The 21,345-nt window shown below is 37.8% G+C and overlaps 2 long non-coding RNA genes across 7 annotated transcripts in view; one reads left to right on the forward strand and one right to left on the reverse strand.

Moving 5' to 3' along the window:
* LOC112640757 (uncharacterized) overlaps positions 1–6,619 on the reverse strand; it is a 79,234-nt gene extending 72,615 nt beyond the window's left edge. Inside the window, exons 1-3 of one of the 6 annotated variants that reach the window (XR_007411363.1) lie at positions 6,365–6,613; positions 6,158–6,291; positions 5,859–5,970 (exon numbers count right to left, since the gene is read on the reverse strand). This is a non-coding gene — a long non-coding RNA (uncharacterized LOC112640757). The other 5 variants (XR_003124188.3, XR_003124189.3, XR_003124186.3 and 2 more) reach the window with 5 other exon arrangements.
* A 1,509-nt stretch (positions 6,620–8,128) lies between these two features.
* LOC118355122 (uncharacterized) overlaps positions 8,129–21,345 on the forward strand; it is a 37,025-nt gene continuing 23,808 nt past the window's right edge. Inside the window, exon 1 of the long non-coding RNA XR_004816938.2 lies at positions 8,129–8,250. This is a non-coding gene — a long non-coding RNA (uncharacterized LOC118355122). The remainder of the gene's footprint in view (positions 8,251–21,345) is intronic.

Consider the following 21,345-nt stretch of genomic DNA (forward strand, 5'->3'; position numbering starts at 1 on the left):
GGACATTGAAGAAAAGGGCAAGCTTTGGATAACTGAAAATGTGTTCGGTTTTAAACATACTTAATTTGAGGTGCCTGTGGAATAACTAGTCTAAAAGGAAGTTTCCTATATGGTTCAGAGAAGCAGTTAAGGCTGGAGAATTAGGTATATGATTTTTAAGCATATATAAAGTTACAATATAGAAGTTAAAGTTCTGAGAATGGATAAGAAAAGTGAGAGATGAGACTGAAAAGTTGTGTGTGATATCTCACTAGGACTGATCATTAATCTCCTACATTATCCTGCCTATTTCTGAAGTCAGTTAAATTAACTCCAAGTCAGCAAATATATTATGCAGCCACTCTGTGCCAAGATACCATTCTAGATTTTCAGGATACAATAGTAAAAAATAGAGACTCACTGCCTTTCCTTTAAGAAACTATAGAATTCTTTGAGAATAGATCTTTATATCCATGATTAATGGTTTCCTAACATCTAGAACGTTATTATTCCAGCTCCTATACTGGGCATTTAATTATTTCCATGACTTGAATGGATGCTTATTTACCTCTAGTAGGCATATACTTCTTCTTTGCTTAGTGCAGTTTGACCCTTCCTCTGGCAGCAGCACATGTTTTACTTAAAATCTCTCTCTTTCCAGCCCTCAATCCAGGGGTTTACCTGGAGAGGAGAGGGAATAATTGACCACACCTGTAGTTCACAGAAGACATTGTGATGGGGACCTGACCCATTGGAGCCTTTTATATCAGAAACCACAGGGCAGACAGGGACAACTGGCCATCACACCATCCAGAGCTAACAGGGCTTTCTGGAGAAGTATGGTAATTCTTGGAAAAGATTATTTCCCTCCTATGAGTGCTGCTGCTAAGGGTTAGACAGTAGGCTGAAGCTGCTGGAAGCTAAATACACAATATAAAGAATCTGCCTGAGAGTAAAGCCCGAGGAAATTAGCATCAACACAGACAGACTACTGTGATTCCACAGTATTTTTTGACTGAATCCAGCTCTACCTGAAACCAACTTTTTTTTTTTTTTGATATTTCTAAGTAAGTTGGAATAGGGATTTTGTTACTTGTAAGCAAAATACGCCACCCTATTTTAGCATAGATTTATAAATACAGGTTATGAAATCAGATGTTATAGGATCTAACTTCTCTTGTTCTTAGATGGATGCAGTTAGTAAGTTGCTTAGCTTCTCTATGCCAAAGTGTCCTCATCTGTAAAATAAGGATGATGAAAGTGCCAATATCCTAAGGTTGGTATGAGGACTAAAGGAGACAACGGGTCCTTTCATCAAAGTTGGCACAAAGCAAAACAAAGTAGGACAATGATCATTATTATTGCCATTCACAATGTTTTAACCTTTAGCTCAAATGGAACAACTCAGTTTCTGAGAGTTACTTTGTACAGGCCTATCCCAATGCTTTTATCATGTTTAACTTAGCATCATTATTTCAAGTAACAAATATTTATTGCGCTTGTAGGTAATATTGCATATGTTTGCATATTATCAAGCATACACAGATTAAAATAACTGATTCTTGCTTTTGGCATGTTCAAACCAAGTTGAAATGCAGAATAAAATATAATAGTATTTATATAAGTGTATATATGCATGTGAACATATAAATGCCAAGACAACAGAGAAGTAAAATAACAGAATACAGAAAGAAAGCAGAAGGAAAAATGGACGAAGCACTGAAGAAAGAGGATTGGGCTGATGAGGAGGTTTGTTTGGATTTGGCCTGGGGATGCCTGGGTGGCTCAGCGGCTGAGTGTCTGCCCTCATCTCAGGGCATAATCCCAGGTTGCAGGATCGAGTCCCACATCAGGCTCCCTGTGAGGAGCCTGCTTCTCCCTATGTCTGTGTCTCTGCTTCTCTCTCTGTGTCTCTCGTGAATGAATGAATGAATGAATGAATACATACATACATACATACATACATCTTTTATAAAAAAGAAGTATTTGGATTTGGCCTGAAATAATTATGCCATAATCTGGTCATTAAACATATATCTCTAACAACTATTCATGTTATGAAGGAGGAGAAAGACAACTGTGAGGAATTTGTGATAATGTAGAAATGCCAAATTTCCCAATTGCTATTCTGTAGCATTTCTCAAATCCCTGCCATCTGATGATTGTACATAATGAGCTCCATATTATAAAACAGTGAATTTTCACCTTCTGTGCATCCTTATAATTTAGATTGTTCTATTAGTCAAAAGTCCTATGGCCACAGACAGATGCAATGTAAGAGTGGGAAAAATTCATGTATTTTGCTGATAGAAGCTGTGCTTCTCCAGCCCCAACATCCAAAGTCTATCTGGAGCTTTCCAGACTTGCAATTGTCAGTTTCTATTCCTGAAATATTCTCTCTGAGATATCTCAGATGCTCTCTCTCTCTTCTAAAATAACTTCTAAGAGATGATGTCTATCATCATGTTATCAAAAGTGCCTCACCTACCAATAAATACTTGACCTTTTATCCCATTTTATTTTCTTCTAGAATTGTCTTCATAACCTCATTTATTTATTTTATCCCTCCCAATGTCTAAGATAACTTGGAGCAGAGACTGTTTTTCTCTCCACAATTGTAACACAATGATCCAAATGTCATACTTACCCTAAACACTTGAGGAATATGTGTGAAACACAAGAGACACTTATAAACTAGTGTCTAAATCACTAAATTTGTGATTAAAAATGAAATAAAATTTACTTTGAAAACTTTTTATCTTGAAACAATTATACATTCACATGAAGCTATAAGAAATAATTTAAAAATTATTCATTATTTTTTTATTTTCCCATTATGGAAATTAGTCAGTTTTTATAGTCAGCTATTATTTACTCCCTTTAAGCTACTCTGAAAACAACACTGCTCTACTATTCAAGTTGAATATATTGCTCTATTTTTTCCTATGTCACATTCCACACTCTTCATAGGATTCATTGACCATAACAGTTTAACAAAATCACAGGAAATAGAAATTACATGCCAGATCACAAAAAAGAAAAAGATTTTCTCCTATTCTTGCATTTTTACATACATGAGGATATATATATATATATTTTTTTAAGAGAGAGAGTGGTGGGGAGGGGCATAGGGAGAGGGAGAGAGAGAATCTTAAACAGACTCTGTGCTCAGCAAGGAGCCCAATTTGGGGCTTCATATCACAACCCTGAGATCAGGACCTGAGCGGAAATCAAGAGTTGGATGCTTACTCACTGAGCTACCCAGGCACCCACGCAAGGGATCTTTTAGATCTTTTAGAAAGACATAAACCATGACAGTCAGTTGAGCACCTGACTCGTGGTTGCAGCTCAGGTCATGATCTCAAGGCCATGAGGACTTTGTGCTTAGTGTGGAGTCTGCTAGAGAATCTCTCTGCCCCTCTTTCCCCCTCATGCTTTCTCTCTAAAATAAATAAATCTTAAAACAAAACAAAACAAAGAAAACCATAAGTATTATAAAACTATGAGGTCACTCCATTTTCACCTTTATTTTCATTATATGACTATTAGACTCTACGATAATTCAAGAAACAGAAAAGGAAACAGAAACTATAGAGAAAAAAACCTCAGCATTTTCTGTTAAAACTCTGTAAATATGAATCTCAAGGATTAGATTTGTTTTTAAGATTATTTATTTACTTATTTGAGAGAGAGAAAGAGAAAGTAAGCTCGAGTGGAGGTCAGAGGCAGAGGGAAAGGGAGAAGCAGACTCCCGCTGAGCAGGGCGCCCTACACGGGGCTCGTCCCAGGACCCTGAGATCATGATGTGAGCCTTCGGCAGACACATAACGGCTGAGCCACCCAGGCGCATCCGTGTTAGATTTGTTCAAAGTGAAACTGTACCACCTAGTAATTCAAATCAGCTTCTTTCTAGGATCATGTGCTTGTTTGCTCATCAAATATTCATTCACTGCATGTATATTGAGCACTTAAAATGTGCCAGGAACTATTATTATAGAGGTTGTATGGTTCAGACAACAAAATAAAGATCCTGTTTTCATGAATCTTAATTTGTACCTGGAGAATATAGACTCATACACAACATACATACAGGTGCATACACACTCGGTCAAATCACTAAAATATGTACTCTCCTGGTGCTAAGGCTGTGGAGGAATATAAAGCAGGGAAGACAGTAGAGAATGACTGGACAGTGGAGAATGGGCAGCTTTAATTTTAATAGTTAAATAGAATGGTTAGAGAAGGCCTTCTTTGAGGTGACATTTGTTCAAGGACCTGAAGACATAATCAATGAACCACACTCAGTCTGTAGGAAAAGCAGGCCAGGCAGTCATAACCCTCAACCAGTTACGTGCCTACCCCGTTCGAAAGAGCAGAGTGGGATGGGGGTAGAGAAGATGGTGCTTTGGTTAGAAAGGAAACAGGAGATGAATAATTTAGGGCTCTGCAGGCCAATGTGAGGCCTTTGGACTTTATCTCGAATCTAATAGAATTTGAGTATTCTGAGCAGAGGAGTATCCTGCCCTTACTTTTGTCTCTGGATCACTCTAGCTGCCAATAAGGACACAAGAGAGCAGTCAGAAGTTTTAAGCTGCAAACTATTCCATTAGTCTGTAAGAGTGGGAAATGGAGAAACAACAACAACAAAACCAAACCAAACCCTTCTCATTACTATATATATGAACAGTGAGTACCACAGAAAACTTTCAGTAAGTATTAAGCAGCTGAAAAAAAAAAAAAAATTTCCCTGGAAGAAAGCTCCAGGCTGCCCCTTTCCTCACTACCCTCTTTCACTATATAAAACTTCACATACCTTCTCCTTGACTCTATGTAAAACACACGTACTTCTCCCTCTCCATTGTATTCACCTTTTTGTTTAAGGAAGCAGAAGTGTTAAGCTTCAGTTATTCTCTTTTCATCTATTAAAGCTTTATGCATTACGTGTAATCCATACTTTGTATCATACATCAAAACAATTAATGTACAGTACAGAATTTATAGAGTTGAACATAAAAAGGGCTTTATCTCCACTTGATGTACAATGTATGCAAAATTTCCTTTTGAATTAATGGAAGTCATCCGTGGGCTTTGTGAAGAGAACATTTTCAAGAGCTTTTTAGAAGATTTATCAGAATATGTGTATAGCTCAATTTCTTGATAGGTCTGTTGACTTTGTTGTTTAATTGGTTTATAAAAGTGTTTAAAATTGGCCTGATCAGAAAGCTCTTTATTACTCCAATATAAAAGGGTATCATCAGATACAGTATCTGTACAACTAATTGTTAAATGTCTTACTTTTACAGAAATGACTTACCTCTGTTCTTGGGATTTTTTTCCACTTATCTTCCACTTAGTGCTCACAGTCCTCAAATATTTACATTCTTTAATACTATTCAATTTCAACACCCTCCTTCTAATGCCAGCCCATTTGGATGGCCATCTACAGAGAAGGGAACTTAGCAGATACTGTGAGACACTTAAAAAAAATAAAGTAACAGATTTTGCAGTTACTTTAATTCAAATCTAGGATATAGTAACTGCTATATTCCAAGTATAGGCTTAGAAATTTTTCTAAAACAGATAATTACAGAACTGGGACTACAGAACGAATAATAATTGGATAGGATGTGCTCATTCTCTACCCTAAAGATAACCAGCCCCATGGATATTCTGTTGGAAATTGTTTTGTTCTGTTTTTAAGCAATCACAAGCACCTTTGCATTCGTAATTCTGAAAACAACTTTGAATAAACCCTTATCTATGTTTTAATTCCTTTAACACACCTTTGTAGTGCCTATTGCATACCAGGTACTACTCTAAGAGCCGTACATACACCCACTCATTACGTACTGGTGACAATTTCCTGAGGTGGGTCCTACCTTGATACCAGTTTACTGAGGAGTGTCTTCTGCACATTCTCCACGCGGCGGGCCAGCTACTCAGAGCGTTTGCCTCCCAGGTCTTAAACTCTCCAACAGCTCCCCAGACCAACTGAAAGAAAATCCGAATTCCTTATAGAGTGGGCTATAGAGTATGACATAATCTGGCCCCTGCCTGATTCTCCCTACATTTCTTCGAGCCTCCCTTTCATCCCCGAACTCGTCCACACTGGCGTGCCTCCTGCACCTGAGCACGTCAGTCCCGTCAGTGCCGTTGTCCCTCGCGGCTTCCTACTCACCGTTTCCTCTTCCTGCAGTGTCGTCGCGTTGCCCACCTGGCGGCCGCAGCAGCCCGGAGGTCCTTGGGGCCTGTGGCTGCCAGGCGCGGCCGTGACCCCTTGACCTGCGGGTGCCAGCGCCCAGGTGACCTGCCCTGGCAACCAAAGTCTGACTTTATTTACTTATTTATTTTTAGATTTTATTTATTAATCATGAGAGACACACACCGAGAGGCAGAGGACCCAGGCAGAGGCAGAAGCAGGCTCCCTGCGGGGACCGGGGTCACGCCCGGGGTCACGCTGCTCCGCCGAGCCGCCGGGCCCCAAAGTCTGGCTTTAGAGGCTGGGCCTGCTCGACGCCTGGGACGCTCGGGCTGCCGCGGGATCCCGGCCCCGCCCAGGCCGCGCCGTCCGCAGCCCGCTGCCCCCCTCCCGCATCGGGGCCCGGGGCTTGGGGGAAGGTGCTCTCCGCCGCCCGCCGCTCTTCCCCGCGCCTGGCCTCGCGCCCCGGCAGGCCCACCTGGCACGGCCGCTTGCGCATGCGCACACCCGCCGCTCCGCGTGCGCCACCTGCCGGCAGCCGCCCGCTTCTGCCCCGCGCCGGGGAGGGAGAGGCGCCTGTGCGGCCGAGCGGGCCCTGCAACCCCGCCGGCACCTGCACCCCCGCGGGCACCTGCGCCACAGGTGGCCATTCGCCAGCCCCGCCTGAAGGACAAAAGCCACAGCAAGAATCCCTTTGCTCAGCCCCTTTTGAGACGGGGTCGTGTGCCCAGCTGCGCTTCTGCGGCTGAGCGGCCGAGGCCTCCGACCCGGCGCTGACCCGCTGCAGGACCGCCTGTTTGCGGCCATTGAGTCGTCCCACTTTGGGGGCAGCGGGGGGATTTGCATTTAGAACAGCAGATGCGCCGTAAAACAACAACGTGCGATCTCAGGAAACGGTGTGAGGCGCCGAGGAGCCCGTGACCGGACCCACGCACCTGCACCGAGTCCTGGTCACTTTGCGTTCCACTCCTACATACAATGCTTCAGCGCCTCTGCAGACTCCTGGAGAGCTGCCCTCCCGAGCCTGTTTCCGTAACTCGAGCCTGACCTCCCCCCCCCCCCCCCACCAGCGTCTTGAACTCCCTGCGAGCACAGGCCTTGCGGATTCCTGCCGCAGGATCCCTGTGGCCCTGAGAGCCCCCGTGTAGCAGGATCTGGCTAGGTGGCTGCTGAGTGACCCAGCCGGAGAGTTGCCTCATCCATCTTTTTTTAAAGATTTTATTTATTTATTCATGAGAGACACAGAGAGAAAGAGAGAGGCAGAGACACAGGCAGAGGGAGAAGCAGGCTCCATGCAGGGAGCCCGAAGTGGGACTCGATCCCAGGTCTCCAGGGTCACGACCTGGGCTGAAGCGGTGCCAAACCACTAAACCACCCGGGCTGCCCAGCCTCATCCATTTTTTTTTTTTTTTTTAGCTTGATCCATTTTTAAGGCTTTTGCAACTTTCATACTCGACAGTTCATAAACTTAGTTTTAAAATATTTACTTGATTTTGAACCACTGTTATGAGTTAACATGTTTACCATTTAATAGTATACCAATTACAATTTTATATCTAATAATTATTAAATGGCTATTATTTCCATGTACAGCCCCAGGGTCATGCGTCACTTACTTCTTAGAACAATAATATTAATTAGATATTATTGTAGATGAAGAAACACCATCTAAGAGAGGTAAAGTATTGTCCAAGAGACCACAGCCATGTAAGCAGAGTTGACGATATTTAACGCATTGAGTCTAACTTTTGAGCCAATGGTCTAGATGACTCCACCTGACTTTCTCTTTAATGCAAATATTCAGAGTCAAGAGTTCCTGAAATAATTTGCTTTTATGACCGGTATAGGTAGTCTAGGGAGAGGCCCCCAAATATCAAACATATCTGTGAGGGGCAGGCATGCCTACCTTCCACACTGAGGAATTCACGAGTTACCCATATTTTCCGACAGAGAGCCTTGGAGACCACGTTTTTCAGATGGAGTAGCCTCAAGGAGAAAAGCTGCAACACCGCATCTGACTTCACACTGGCAAGAAACAAACCAGCATTTTGTTCCCTGACTGGAATCTCTTGGTTAGTTTATTACCACAAAACCACAGTATAAACTCAGTCTAGTCTAACAATACTACTAAATTACAATTTGGGAAAATACACAATTATTTTCCAAAATCTGTTATATCTATTTATCTAATAGAGCCACATAATAGCATCCACAGATTATAGTTTTTAAAAATATGTAGTTATTTTCTTTTTTATTTTTTTTATTTTTTTTTATTTTTTTGTAGTTATTTTCTATTATGTGCTGCCCATCTAATAAAGCCACATACGAAATCTGTTATATCTATTTATCTAATAGAGCCACATAATAGCATCCACAGATTATAGTTTTTAAAAATATGTAGTTATTTTCTATTATGTGCTGCCCATCTAATAAAGCCACATACGAAGCCACATATTAAGCAACAGTACTATATATATTTCCATCCTTCTACTCACAGTCTCACAGTCTCTTGGCCAAAATTAGTAACATGACTCCAAACTACATATAAGTGAAATATAAGCCAACACATCAAATATTCATAAGTGAGAAAAACTTTTCCCTTCTTCCCTTCTAGGTTCTTTGGCTGGTCTAATACTTAAATTGACATGAGATGGATTAACAGGGGGAAAATTAATTTTGTATAAACAGAAGCCACACAAAGACATAAGAGGCTCCCTGGTAGTTGGATAATTGTAGTTTATATCATTCTGAGCTAAAGAGAAGGGGATGGGGCCTGAGGTCTCAAAGAGGAGGAAGAGAAATCTCAGGAAAATGAGAAAATTAGTAGAGAGAAAATGAGAAAACGGATGTTTGGTAAATGTATGTTTGCTAGGCCATACAAAAAAGTCTTTCTGATATAAAAAACTATCTTTGGTATTAGTTCTTTTTTTGGTACAGACCCTCTATCTAAATTTTTTTAGGCAGTTAAGGGGTAGATAAAAAGCTCTTCTTGAGTCTGTTGGGTTTTGTCTTCAGCTTGAAATAGTCCACCTGCTAAAGTGGCACATTCTGGAGTCATGTATTCGGCTCTCCCTTGCTGGTGATGGTAAGCTCTGTCTTTAACATTTGTAACAGAGTGTTGTATTCTCAGGAGAAATACTGCAAAACAAACAGATTACTTGTATTTCACTAAACATAAAGCCTTCATGTCAAATCCTAAAATATATTTTAAATCATTTACTAGAAAAACATTTCAGGTAAAAATCCACTTCAGACTTTAATAGCTAAAGATTATCTTTAACAAGCATTTTAACTATCACAGTTAATAATGTGGTGATGTAGATAATGAATTAAATACATATACTTCAGTAATGAGATTTCCAGTAAGAAGTAATTGGAAGATTGCAATGAAACAGTACTTATAATGACACAACAATAATTATAAGTCAATTTGGCTTGGAATGTGTACATCTAAAATAATAATTCTATGAATTTAATTATTACCAAATGAAAGTGTACAAAATTGTCATGCCTTACTAAAATGCTATTTTTACCATTTTGATATTTTTGTGACTATTTAACATATATTGAGCTGCTACAATGTAACAGATGCCATTTTTTAAAAAATTAACAATTTGTTCCTGGAGTAAAGACAATTTAACACACTATGTAAAAAAAGAATGGATAATTCTCTTCACCAGTTAGGGCTGCTATAACAAAAATACCATAACCTAGGTGGTTTAAGCAAGAAACATTTATTTCTCACAGTGCCAGAGGCTGAGAAGCCTAAGATCAAGGTGCCAGCAGTTTTCATATCTGATGAAAGCCTTCTTCCTGGTTCATAGATGGTAATCTTCCTATGTGTCCTCACATGGTGGAGGAAGAAAGTTCTGGGCCCTTGATTATAGTTCCATTATAATCCCCAACCTGTTATGAAGGTCCTCGCCCCACCCATGATCACCTCCAAAGGCAATTACCTGCTAAAGGCCAGACCTCCAAATAGCATCGCGTTGCAGATTAGGGTACAACAGAAGAATTCTGGGGAGACAAATGCATTCAGTTCATAGCAATGATGCAGTAGTATGGGACAAGACCTTATTTTTATAAGGACAAAATGAAAATGATTCTACAATTTTATTTATTTTAAAAACACACAAAGAGCAACAAACTTAAATCATTGTCATAGCTAAAAGTTGCCTGAGGAGATAGGACAACTAAGGTTTATGTGATATCCTAGATCAGAAAAAAAGACATTAGGTATAATCTAAGAATTCCTAAAGAAAGTAAGGACTTACTTAAAAATAATGTATCACTGTTGGTACACTAGTTATGACAAATATTTCCTATAATAATACAATAATAGAGGAAGCTGGGTGTGTGTTATGTGGGCACTCTCTGTATTACCTTCAAAATTTTTTTTTCCAAACTAATAGTAAGTCAAACTATCCTAAGATGAAAGTTTTTTTTGAAAAAGTAATTCATAACCCTGAAAACTATATATTTTTTCAAAGTAACATAATTACTTCTACCTGAAGGCAAAGTTTCCCTTTTTCTAACTGAATATCATGTTAATGATGTCCTTGATACCAATACTACAGTGTTTCATAATTCAACAGTTCATAAAGTCAAACAAAATTTGAAATATCATAGAATATAGTGAAAATAACAGTTATGAATATAACATTGCTTGTATCCTTCAAAGTGATGTACTTGAAAAAGTAATATGCTATAACTTTCAATATATCTGTAGTATTTGACCATCGATATTAGGCTGATATTTGCCTCCCCCCTCAGAAAAGAATAATTATTTCACATTGGTTGATGGTATAAAATAAAAGACAAATTGTTTTCAAGAGAATGATCTGATTGAAAAGTGTTGTTTGGTAAAGAAAATTAAAAACTAAATCTTCTCACTTGATAACCTCTGCTAAAGTAGAAGAGAAAGAAACAGTTGTATCATTGAATGAACATTAAACTAGAATGTGATCTACATCACAGGCAATCTGCTAGAGATTGCAAAGACAAATAAATCTCACCCTTTAAATAGGTAAGCATATGCAGCCCATCACATACATGTTTTCAAAATAAATTACAACTAGTCCTTAAGTAAGAGGACTTGCCAGCATCACTTGTCACACATAGCTCATCCTAAATTCACCAGATAATTGGGTGACGATCTGTGTCCACTAATAGGCTTTACCCAAAAGAAAAATAAATTCATATCTTTATGACAGGAACTAGTTTTAGAGTGAGGTACCCATAAATTTAACCTCCTGTCCTCTCATGGAAACACAGAGATGGGACAGTATCTTCCTTGATCACCTTGAAGGACATGGTTCTGAGGGATTTGAAAAAGACATCCCGAGGTCACAAAGCTGGAAAAAGTCTTAGCTTTTAAAGGGATTTACATCGATTTCCAAAAGACAAAGACAACACAATTATAGGATTCCAAAATAAATGCTCTATGGAAAGGGCAGGAGGGAAGTCTCTTCCCTTATTTTCAACAGGGAGAATTAAGCATCTTATTTTTAATTTGTATTTGCTCTGACGGTATCCATCCACATGCACTTGAATCATTCAAACTATCACTGTCAGAAATATCAGAGGAGGGCACCTGGGTGGCTCAGTGGGTTAAGCGTCTGCCTTTGGCTCAGGTCATGATCTCTGGGTCCTGGAATTAAGGCCTGAATCAGGGCTTAGTCAGCAGGAAGCCTGCTTCTGCCTCTCCCCACCTTTTGTGCACACACATGCTCTCTCTCTCTCTCTCAGTTTGTCTCAAATAAATAAAATCCTAAAAAAAAAAAAAAAAATATCAGAGGAAACTTAGAAGTAGGCACAAGAGATGGGTGCAGCTAAATTGGCTTTGAAGAAGAAATCAGAGTGAGTGAGAGACCCATTATCTAAATGTTTAACTTAGAGTGATATGGCTATTGTAACAACAGATTGAAAACAAAAATAATTACCTCTCCTAAGTACCGTGTTCTTGGAAATATGTAATTATTATGGCAATAATTATTGCCCTAGGGTTCTAATTATAAGCAAATGAGTTAAGTGAGATTTCAATACCAGAAGTCCTTTACTGAGAAGTTCCACTCTAGTTATTTTTTTGTACACTTCGCACATTACTTTAATGTTATTTTACTTATGTAACTAACAACCAGGTTAACATATGGAACATTATCAGCACCCTTTTCAAAACTCTTTACTCATCCTAGGTTCATGATATCCTTCTAGAAACTTCCTTATTTTACATTTTACATTTAGATCTATAACTCCTTGGAATCTGAACAAGATTTCATTTTCCCTATATAGGTGTCTGAATGACCCATGACCACATATTGAAAAAAACATTTTTTTCTTCCACTCACCACTTTACAGTGATGGTTTTGTCATTAATCAGTTGTATAGCCAGATGTGTTTCTGGGCTGAGTATGAAGTTTGGTTTTTGTTTTCCTTTGTTTTTTTTTTTTTTTTTTTTTTTTTTGTCTATTCATTTAAAATTGTGCCCATAGCACAAGTTCTAAAATACTGCAGTTTTATAAGGAGTCTTGTCATCTGGCAGTGCAAGTCCTTCAAGTTAGTTCTTCTTTTTCAAAATAGATATGATTCCACCTTAGGTATATTCTGTGTTATATCATGTACCATATTTTCCACTTCTGTGTATGTCCTTTTCTTCAGTAGGTTGATGATATGGAAAAGATGCTGGCAATAGGAATAAGGGAATGGTGAATGTTGAGGGTTGTTGATAAATGTTTACTCACGCCTCCTATGCATGCATAAAGTATTATTTGATTTAGTAAAGTATTATGGAGAACGAGGCATTTTTTTTAAAAAATGGTTTTATGGCTAGTTAGAGATGTAATATGATCCCTCTCTGAGTATAGCCAGGCTCCTTTGAAAGTTTTCAAGTCTGACCTGGTTACCTGTGCTCCTCAGATCTATCTGCATTGATTGCCCTATTTTAGCAAGAATCCTGCTAAGATAGGTTAGCCAGAGTCCCCCACCCTTGATATCTTGTCTGATCAAGTTCCTCATTTATCCAGTCCTCTAGGTGATAGTTGACAATCCTGGCCTACCTTTAGCAAAAATCCTGTTAGGTCTATTTAAACAGGATCCTCACTCCACTCCTGATGTTTTCTCTTAATAATTTTCTATCCCCTGACTCCCATTCTCTCCCCTGTAAATAAATCTCTTCTTGTCTATGTTTCATTCAAAATTGAGCCAAGTTCTGTACTGAGGTCTTTTTTGCCCTATTACAATAAGATCCTGAATAATCCCTATTTACCATCTTACTGTCCAGCTCTGGTTTTCTTGAACAGTTTCAGTGCTGTTACTCTGACAGGATCAGATTTGCCACTGGACCCCTGGACTTCTCGCCAGTACCCCAAGTGCACACTTTGGAAGCCTCTGTCTTCATTACTGGCCAGTCGATAAAGGACCCACTAGTGAGTCTGACTCCTAAGCAGTGCTCTGGATGACAGTCCACTGAAGCACAGTGAGGACAGATTTTGATTTTTTGAATATGCTTTCTGAAGATGAATTAGAAGATCAGGTTTCTTTATTTGAAAGGCATCTACTGGGCTGGAAGCTTTTCTTCCTGGCTGTTTATTTCCTGTGGAATTTACTCCCTCACTCCTGGGCTGGCAACATTTTTTCAGTCTTTGGCTCAAGTTGGAATTCACTTCCTCACTCCCCGGGCTAGAAAATTCTTCTTGACTCATTGCTTCATCTCATGTGGGAATTCACTCTCCAACTCCTGGTCTAGAACAATTTTCCTCACTCTTTTTAGGCTTCTCTGTTCTCTATATTCAATCCTGATTCCTCATGGGAACTGCTCAGCTAAGTGAAACCTCATTCTTGAAACCATGCTGATTTTATGTTCCATCAACTCCATTTTGTTCCTTCTTTGATGGCATAACTTTATGAATAACAACATTGTATTCTATTGGCTTCTTTGGGAAACCTAAGATCTCAAACAGGCTCCTCTAAGACCTTCCTTTATTCCTATTGCTTTTGCTCTTCCTTCCTTATTTCACCACCTTTGATCTTCCACTCAGTTTCCTTGAGTCCTTTCATATGTCCTCCTCCATCCCTCTGTCTACCCCCGCCAGACTTTCCCCTTCCACTCCAGCCCCTCAATTTTCAGACTCCTGTCCCAATCAGTCTCTCAAGGAACTCAGGAACCTCCAAAAGCAACTGCCTGTACAATTGACTCCAAGCTCATGCTGCTCAGAGGTAAAATCGAGAGGCAAGATGTCAGAGCGAAGAAAGTGACTATTTGGAGGGTGAGCAAACTGAGGAGATGATGGACTATTGTTCTATAGAACCATCTCTCCTTGGCATGAAATTTGAACTTCTATGTTGGCAAAGGAAGAAGTGGGAGGAAGTTGGAGCCAAAAGATGACTGGCATCTGTAGACATCTGAGGAAGGCCATGTAACTTCTTTGTCCTTGGTCAGTTGATTTTCATGAAGGCATCTGGTCACATTGTTCCTGTAAATCTTAAACACAGCATAATCCTTTCTGTAGGCTCTTCCTCATTTCTTCAGGTTACATAGGATTTGAGTAAGAAATGGTTTTTGCAAGTCTTAGCTTAGCTATGAGCAAAATTCCTCCAATGATTAACATGCCTATCTGCAGGGCTAAGTAGAAATTTTTAAGCTACAGGTCACAGCAGCAAGGGAAATAGAAGTAACATGGTATCAGACATGCTAAGTTTTTTCCCTTATTAAACCTGAGGCTGAATTGAAATAAGCAAAGTACTGGAGGATAGTTAGAAGAAAGGTAGACAGGGTCAAGGGGCCCTGGCCTACGAGGAAACTACCCTTAAAAGGAAAAAGACCCCATTCTGATATTCTACACCACTCTTGAAGGAGCCCTCCACCCTTTCTTATGTGAACAACTACCTGATAGGTAGGTGAGCACATAGACAAAAACCTGATTGGGTGACAGGTGCATGGAGGGTTAATCAGCTTAAAATAGCCCACCAACATTCTCATAAAAAACTGCTAGACTTAGAAATTCTGAAGGCAGTCCTCTTGGGTCTCCTTCAGCTTCAAAAGCTTTGTATTATCACTCAATAAACTTTGTCTTGCTGCCCACCACTCTTCTTCTGGTATACCTCTTTATTCTTCAAAGTGGCATGACCAAGAACCATGAACACTAAAGGAAGAGGAATACAGAAATAAACAAACAAACAAACAAATAAATAAATAAATAAATGGAGCTAATTAGAAACATATTGAATATTTCATTCACTCATATGGTCTTTGGAAATACCCAGACAACCCTTTAAGGTCCCTTCAGTCTCTCACCTAAAACATAAACCATACCGTATATCAGTTTACATATTAGAGCAAATGAAAATTTTGAAAGTCTCTTCCATAAATATTGATAAAAAGCTTTAGCATTCATATTGAACAGATCATCTTAACACACAATTTTCTCTGAACCCAATTCAGATACACATAGAAAGAAGGCATAAATGAGAGTATATTACTATGTTTATCTGACATATGACTAAAAATTTAGAAAAAAAGTATCATTTCTGTGCCTGTATGTCTGTTTACACATATTTATGTGTGTATGTCATATATATATATATATATATACACATATATATATATATATATATGTATATATGTAGTATTTTTCTACTTCTGGAATGTATTACCAAATTAAATTATAAAATCCTTTAAAGAAGTGAGTTCAAATTAGCTTAGAGATAAATGAGCACTGATATTAAATATATCTAAAACTCTCAGAAATATAGAATCTAACTCAAAGCTTTTAAAGTTCATGTAACTTGGGTAAATCTTTGCAAATAAGATTAGTTTAGTATTGTTGGTTTAATAAAAAGAGCTGTGTCTTCTGAGTTATCAGCTAGTTTTAAGTATAATGTAAACACGCATTCTATAACTAATTTTTTAGGTTTCTTGCTTTTGTAATACTAGTCTAAAGGTCATGGTCTATAAAAATAGTTAACAAGGAAATAACTTGAGATCATGCCTACCTTTTTAAGTATTATAATATGTGTGTGTTAGAATAGTTTCCAAAGTCTTTTTTTTTTTTTTTTTTTTGGTAATTTGAAACATTAGACCTCTGCCAAATTAAGATAAGCAAGAAATATTCACTAAATATTTAGACAGTTCTAAGTGAGATAAACTACTTAAATACTTACTGCTAAGCAAAAGTTTAAGTTTCTACGCTTCTGTTTTTTTATTTTTATATGATATAGAGAAGCTGAATATATTTGGCCTTGTTAATGAATATGTTCCTTTTGCCACCTTGAGAAATAGTATCATGAGGAAGCATACACCTGTAAGAATTGTGAGATGGGTATATGCATGAAATTTACTAGTTTGCTACAGAATCCTAATACATGACGACACTGCACAATTTTCTGCTTCTGGGAGTTCTTTGTAAAGGGAAAAAAACAAAAACAAAAACAAAAAACAAAAAACAAAAAACCCAGCTACTAATGGTTTGTTCCAGAATGAGAAAGAGGAAAATATAGGAAAAGAAAATAAAATCCAAACAGTAATGAATGTTAAAAAAAAAAAAAAAAAAAAAAAAAGTGTAGGAGGTTTGTGGGAAAAAGATCTTAGAAAAGTAATCTTACCTTATGTAGCCAAAGCTAGCTAAGATTGGATGGATTTATGTATAAGTTTTTTTTTTAATGAATTCAATAGCATAATGATGCAAAATTAGAGTTCTTTCTCTCTCTCTTTTTTTTTTGTAAGTTTTAAAAATTTATTTATGATAGAGAGAGAGAGAGAGAGAGGCAGAGGGAGAAGCAGGCTCCATGGCGGGAGCCCAACATGGGACTCGATCCCATGCCCTGAGCCAAAGGCAGGCGCTAAAACACTGAGCCACCCTTTTTCTCTCTTTTAAACCAAAAAAGTTTTCTTGTATTATTGGCCTGCTCTTAATAGATTAAAAAAGGTTTTTCTTTACCTTTTAAGGAACTGCCTGGAATCTAAGATGTTATCTTATCCAAATAATCTGTACTACATGTTAATCTTTATCATGTTATCAAATATTTAAGAGAATCTAAGTACTGACTCATAGTGATCTGTGATCCTATTTAATCAAGTATTCAACCCTTTTGACATTTTTGACAGTTTCCCAAAATCAAATCCTAAATTAAATCTTCTTGTTCTCAAACTGACCTTGAGATTTCACAAGGGTTCTTTGAAAATCTCATAGGATTTGTTCTCTCACACCGTAAAAGGGTGCTAAATGGATTCATTTTTTGATATGCTGAATTACATAAAAAGATTATCAAATACGCAGAAATGTCTTAACCTACACCAGGTTATATTTGCATGGGTAAATGTTATTAATATAAGTATTTTAGAAACTTATATGAACTTCATAGAAATTTGTCATTTCCTTCACTGTTCATGATAGGTCTTGCATAATATTGTAAGTTATAATTCCAGTCTGATTTTAAAATGTTTGTGCCACAAAAATAAACAGAGTTGTCAAGTGAACTCTCAGCTCTTTTGCCATGCTCTTTTGTCATCCACAGTTAGTTTTTCTTTTATTCCAATTCTTCCTTGGCTGCATTTGTAGTTGGTTACAGGCCAGAATGCTTCATCTTCAACCAAAACATGACTAAGAGACCTATGAAAAGGACTATGACAGGGTTCTGAAAGCATTGCCTAAATAACGTGAAGAACACACACTGCTGGACTGAATAAAGATTTTCAGAACTCTAGGGGAGAGACTAATGAGTTCATAAAACTGCTAACTCAAGATCAAACAGAACAAAAGCAACTTCCATGGGACTGAATGGGTTAATAAGGAATAATTACAATTTCTGTCTGGAATGCTGCTAGTTCTTTAATGTTCTATATTCTTTATATTGGGAACTCTTTTCTCTCAAGCTTTCGGTGAACTAACAATATGACAGTAGATATACTTTCATAAACAAAAATGAAACATCTTTCTCCCTACCTAATCCCTCCAGAATTTGGGAACTATTGTGGAGTATTCTTATTTTTATAGCAATATAATTATTTGCAAAAGTTCTGTAAGAATTTATTCTCCTTGTAACAAAACACAATCAGAAACATCAGTTACATTTTACCAGGCTCCAAATGGAATGTCATATTTGAGAATGATGCATAGAATCAAATATGACCAGACAGTTTTAAAGAACTAAGGTTGACTTTATGGAGCCAATGTTTACAAAGTTCTCTTGGAACAATTTGGCTTATAGGTTTCCTAGTCTCACAGGTGAGTAAGGAAGTTTACTTCCCAGACAGCCTGGGACCTTTAATACACCTAGCAACTTCAAGAAGAGAGAACTCCTCCAAATCTATAAGTAATACTGGAAACCTCTGATGAAAAGTCTCTGGCTTGGTGTCTCAGGGCCCAAGAAACTTAAAATAATCAAAGCAAACTGATAAAGGTTGATGTGATCAATTACCACTCTTATTGTGCTTATGTATATAGTAAGACCAAATCTACTAAGACTGCACTTATGTTTTAATTTATCTTGTAATGGCAAATTAAAGCAGGGGTGACTGGAGAGAAAAAGTTTGTGTTTCTAAGAACAGTATACATCTTGTTTACTGTCTTTGAGCTATTTTTCACCTGTAGATAAACTCCATTTTACTTTCTTTCTTTTTTTTTTTTTTTTTTTAATCAGCCAGTATACCGGACTAGATCCTGCTTTTTATGTGTCTTGTTAGCAATTAACATTTCCAGTTTTTCACCTACCCTCATGACTCAGCATCCCTAAGAACTAAAATTGGCCTTTTCCTTAAATCTTGAGAGCTGAAGCTGGATTACTTGATATAGCTTAAAAAAACCAGTACAACATAACACATATGGGCAACCTTTATGCCTGTTACTGTGTGGGACATTTAGGAAGTTCACTGTAACACCCAATGCCATCATCAAATACATTTGCACTGCAAACCAGGAACTCCATGGGACTGCCACTGCTGTCCTCATACGATTATCTAAAGATGTTTCCAGCCTGACATCTAGAAATCTTCCCAATTGATCTTCCTATGGAATCAGACACTATATACTCAACTACTAGTTGGATTTTCTTTAATTTTCATAGAAACTCTCCTAATTAAATGCCTGACTCTGCACCATCCAGCAAATAACTTTTAATGCAAAGTCCCAGTAGATGGTTCAGCTGATCTTTAATGAATAGATGAGAGATGGACTTACATCATTCAAAGGAAAGAAGAATGCCTCTACTTTACTTAACAAGAGGAGACACAGACAAGACATTGTCCTTGACCTAATTTTAGTCAGGCTTAAGCCTTAACTTTGGCATCTATTCTTGTGCAACATGTGTCACCCAAATTTAGCATGAATCCTGCTAAGTCAGTTAAACCAGAATTGGCCACCTTGATGTCTGTTCAACTTCTCATCTCCTACCATCTCCTAAGTATTATCTGACCACTCTGGCCTGACTTCAACAAGAATCCTATTAGGTTTGATTAATCAGAATCTCCCCTACTCTTGCTATTTCTTCTTAATAATTTTCTAATCGCCAGTCCTCATATTGCTTGGCTGTCTTCCCATTTGTCCATGCTGTATTTGGAACTAAGCCTACTTCTACACTGAGGTCTCTTTCTCTCATTATAATAGTTCCTGAATAAAATCTGCTTTCTACCACTTTAAAGTACTGTTGAGCTCTGGTTTTCTTTAACAGATATCAGCCATGTATACATAAATCACGTCAGCAGTAATTAATTAATCAATCATTATAAGTAAATATATATACATAATTAAGATGCCAAATGAGTAATACAACTGCTAATTAGTTGAATTCAAACAATTTATTTAGATCTAGAAAGTTAAATATGATTTTATTTAAGACATAGATTGTAAAAATACATATAAATGTGGAGATAAAAATGAAATGATATATTCAGGTGAAAGTTAAAGGACTGATCTAGCTGATTCTGCAGCTTTTATAATAGACGGAATCCTATTAATGCTAATAAGAGTTAAGATTTATTGAGTGTACTGTTCTAAGTGTTTTGCAGTTTACGTCTTTTAATCCTTACAAGCATCTTATGCAGAAGAGATTATCTCCATTTTAGATACGCTTTTAGATATAGATTTAGAAATAAGACTCAAAAGGGAAAATGAAAAAACAATTTCTAAACCAAGTATCTTCTGTAAGTTGAGGTTGGGGCAGGTCTGTAATGAAAAAGAAACCAAGTACTGAATGCAGAGGTGATATATTCTAATGTAATTACAATTTCCACAATCAAATAATTCATATCAAAATATCTCATTACTAGCTTGTCTAGCTTGCTGTAAGCCAGCTCACTTAAAAAATAAAAAGTCTTCATTTTGTGCTTTACATCTCATTATTTAATTCTTATTTCATAGGAATACATTTTCCTGTGGCCCTAGAGGGGCCTTGTTACCACCAGCAGGATATTGCAAAATCCCCTACAGTTTTCCTTGACCTTAAAAATAGTTTTGTAAATAGCCCCTCCATAACCTCCAAGTGGGAGTAGAATAATGCTTAAGGGGTAGTTGGTCCTAGTTCCTTGGGCCCCTTCCCAGAGCTCTCTGCTATTGTATGCCAGGAGAGCTGTAAGTTTTTACCTTATCAACTATGTCATTAATTGGCAAACCTTGATTAACTAACATAGTAGACTAATTATTTCTATTCCAGGTGTTCAAGACAACCCATTAAATCCAAAACCCTAGATAAGGTATACCCATGGCTAGGAATATGGCCAACTGAGTCTGATATTTTGTCCAACTTGCTCTATTATCCTAATCATACTCCTCACTTAAGCACCTCACACTGCTGAGAAATAGATTTGTGAGGCATATAGGCTGTCTTCACTGTGACTTTTACGTCTTATGCCAGGCCATGCCATGGTGACTATCAGTAAGGTTTATAGGTAACAAGAAGTATGACACTACTATCACATTATGGTCAGAGGAAAATAAGCTTGGACTTTTGGAGTACCTTCTTCAGATGAAGTTACAGAAAAGTTTTTTAATGCAGAAGATGGATATCTGCCTCCAGGGGTAAGAGATTTATGGGAATTAGTAAGTTCTATATTCTTGGCCTTATGTATGTCTGCCTTAATTTCCTTATCCCATGTTTGAGCCTCTTATTCCTTCTCCACAATGTCATTATTTTAGCAGAGATTTGAAGTGAGGAGTGTGGGGCATTTCACTGGCAGT

This window comes from Canis lupus, chromosome 6, assembly GCF_003254725.2.
Source record: "Canis lupus dingo isolate Sandy chromosome 6, ASM325472v2, whole genome shotgun sequence".
NCBI lineage: Eukaryota > Metazoa > Chordata > Mammalia > Carnivora > Canidae > Canis > Canis lupus.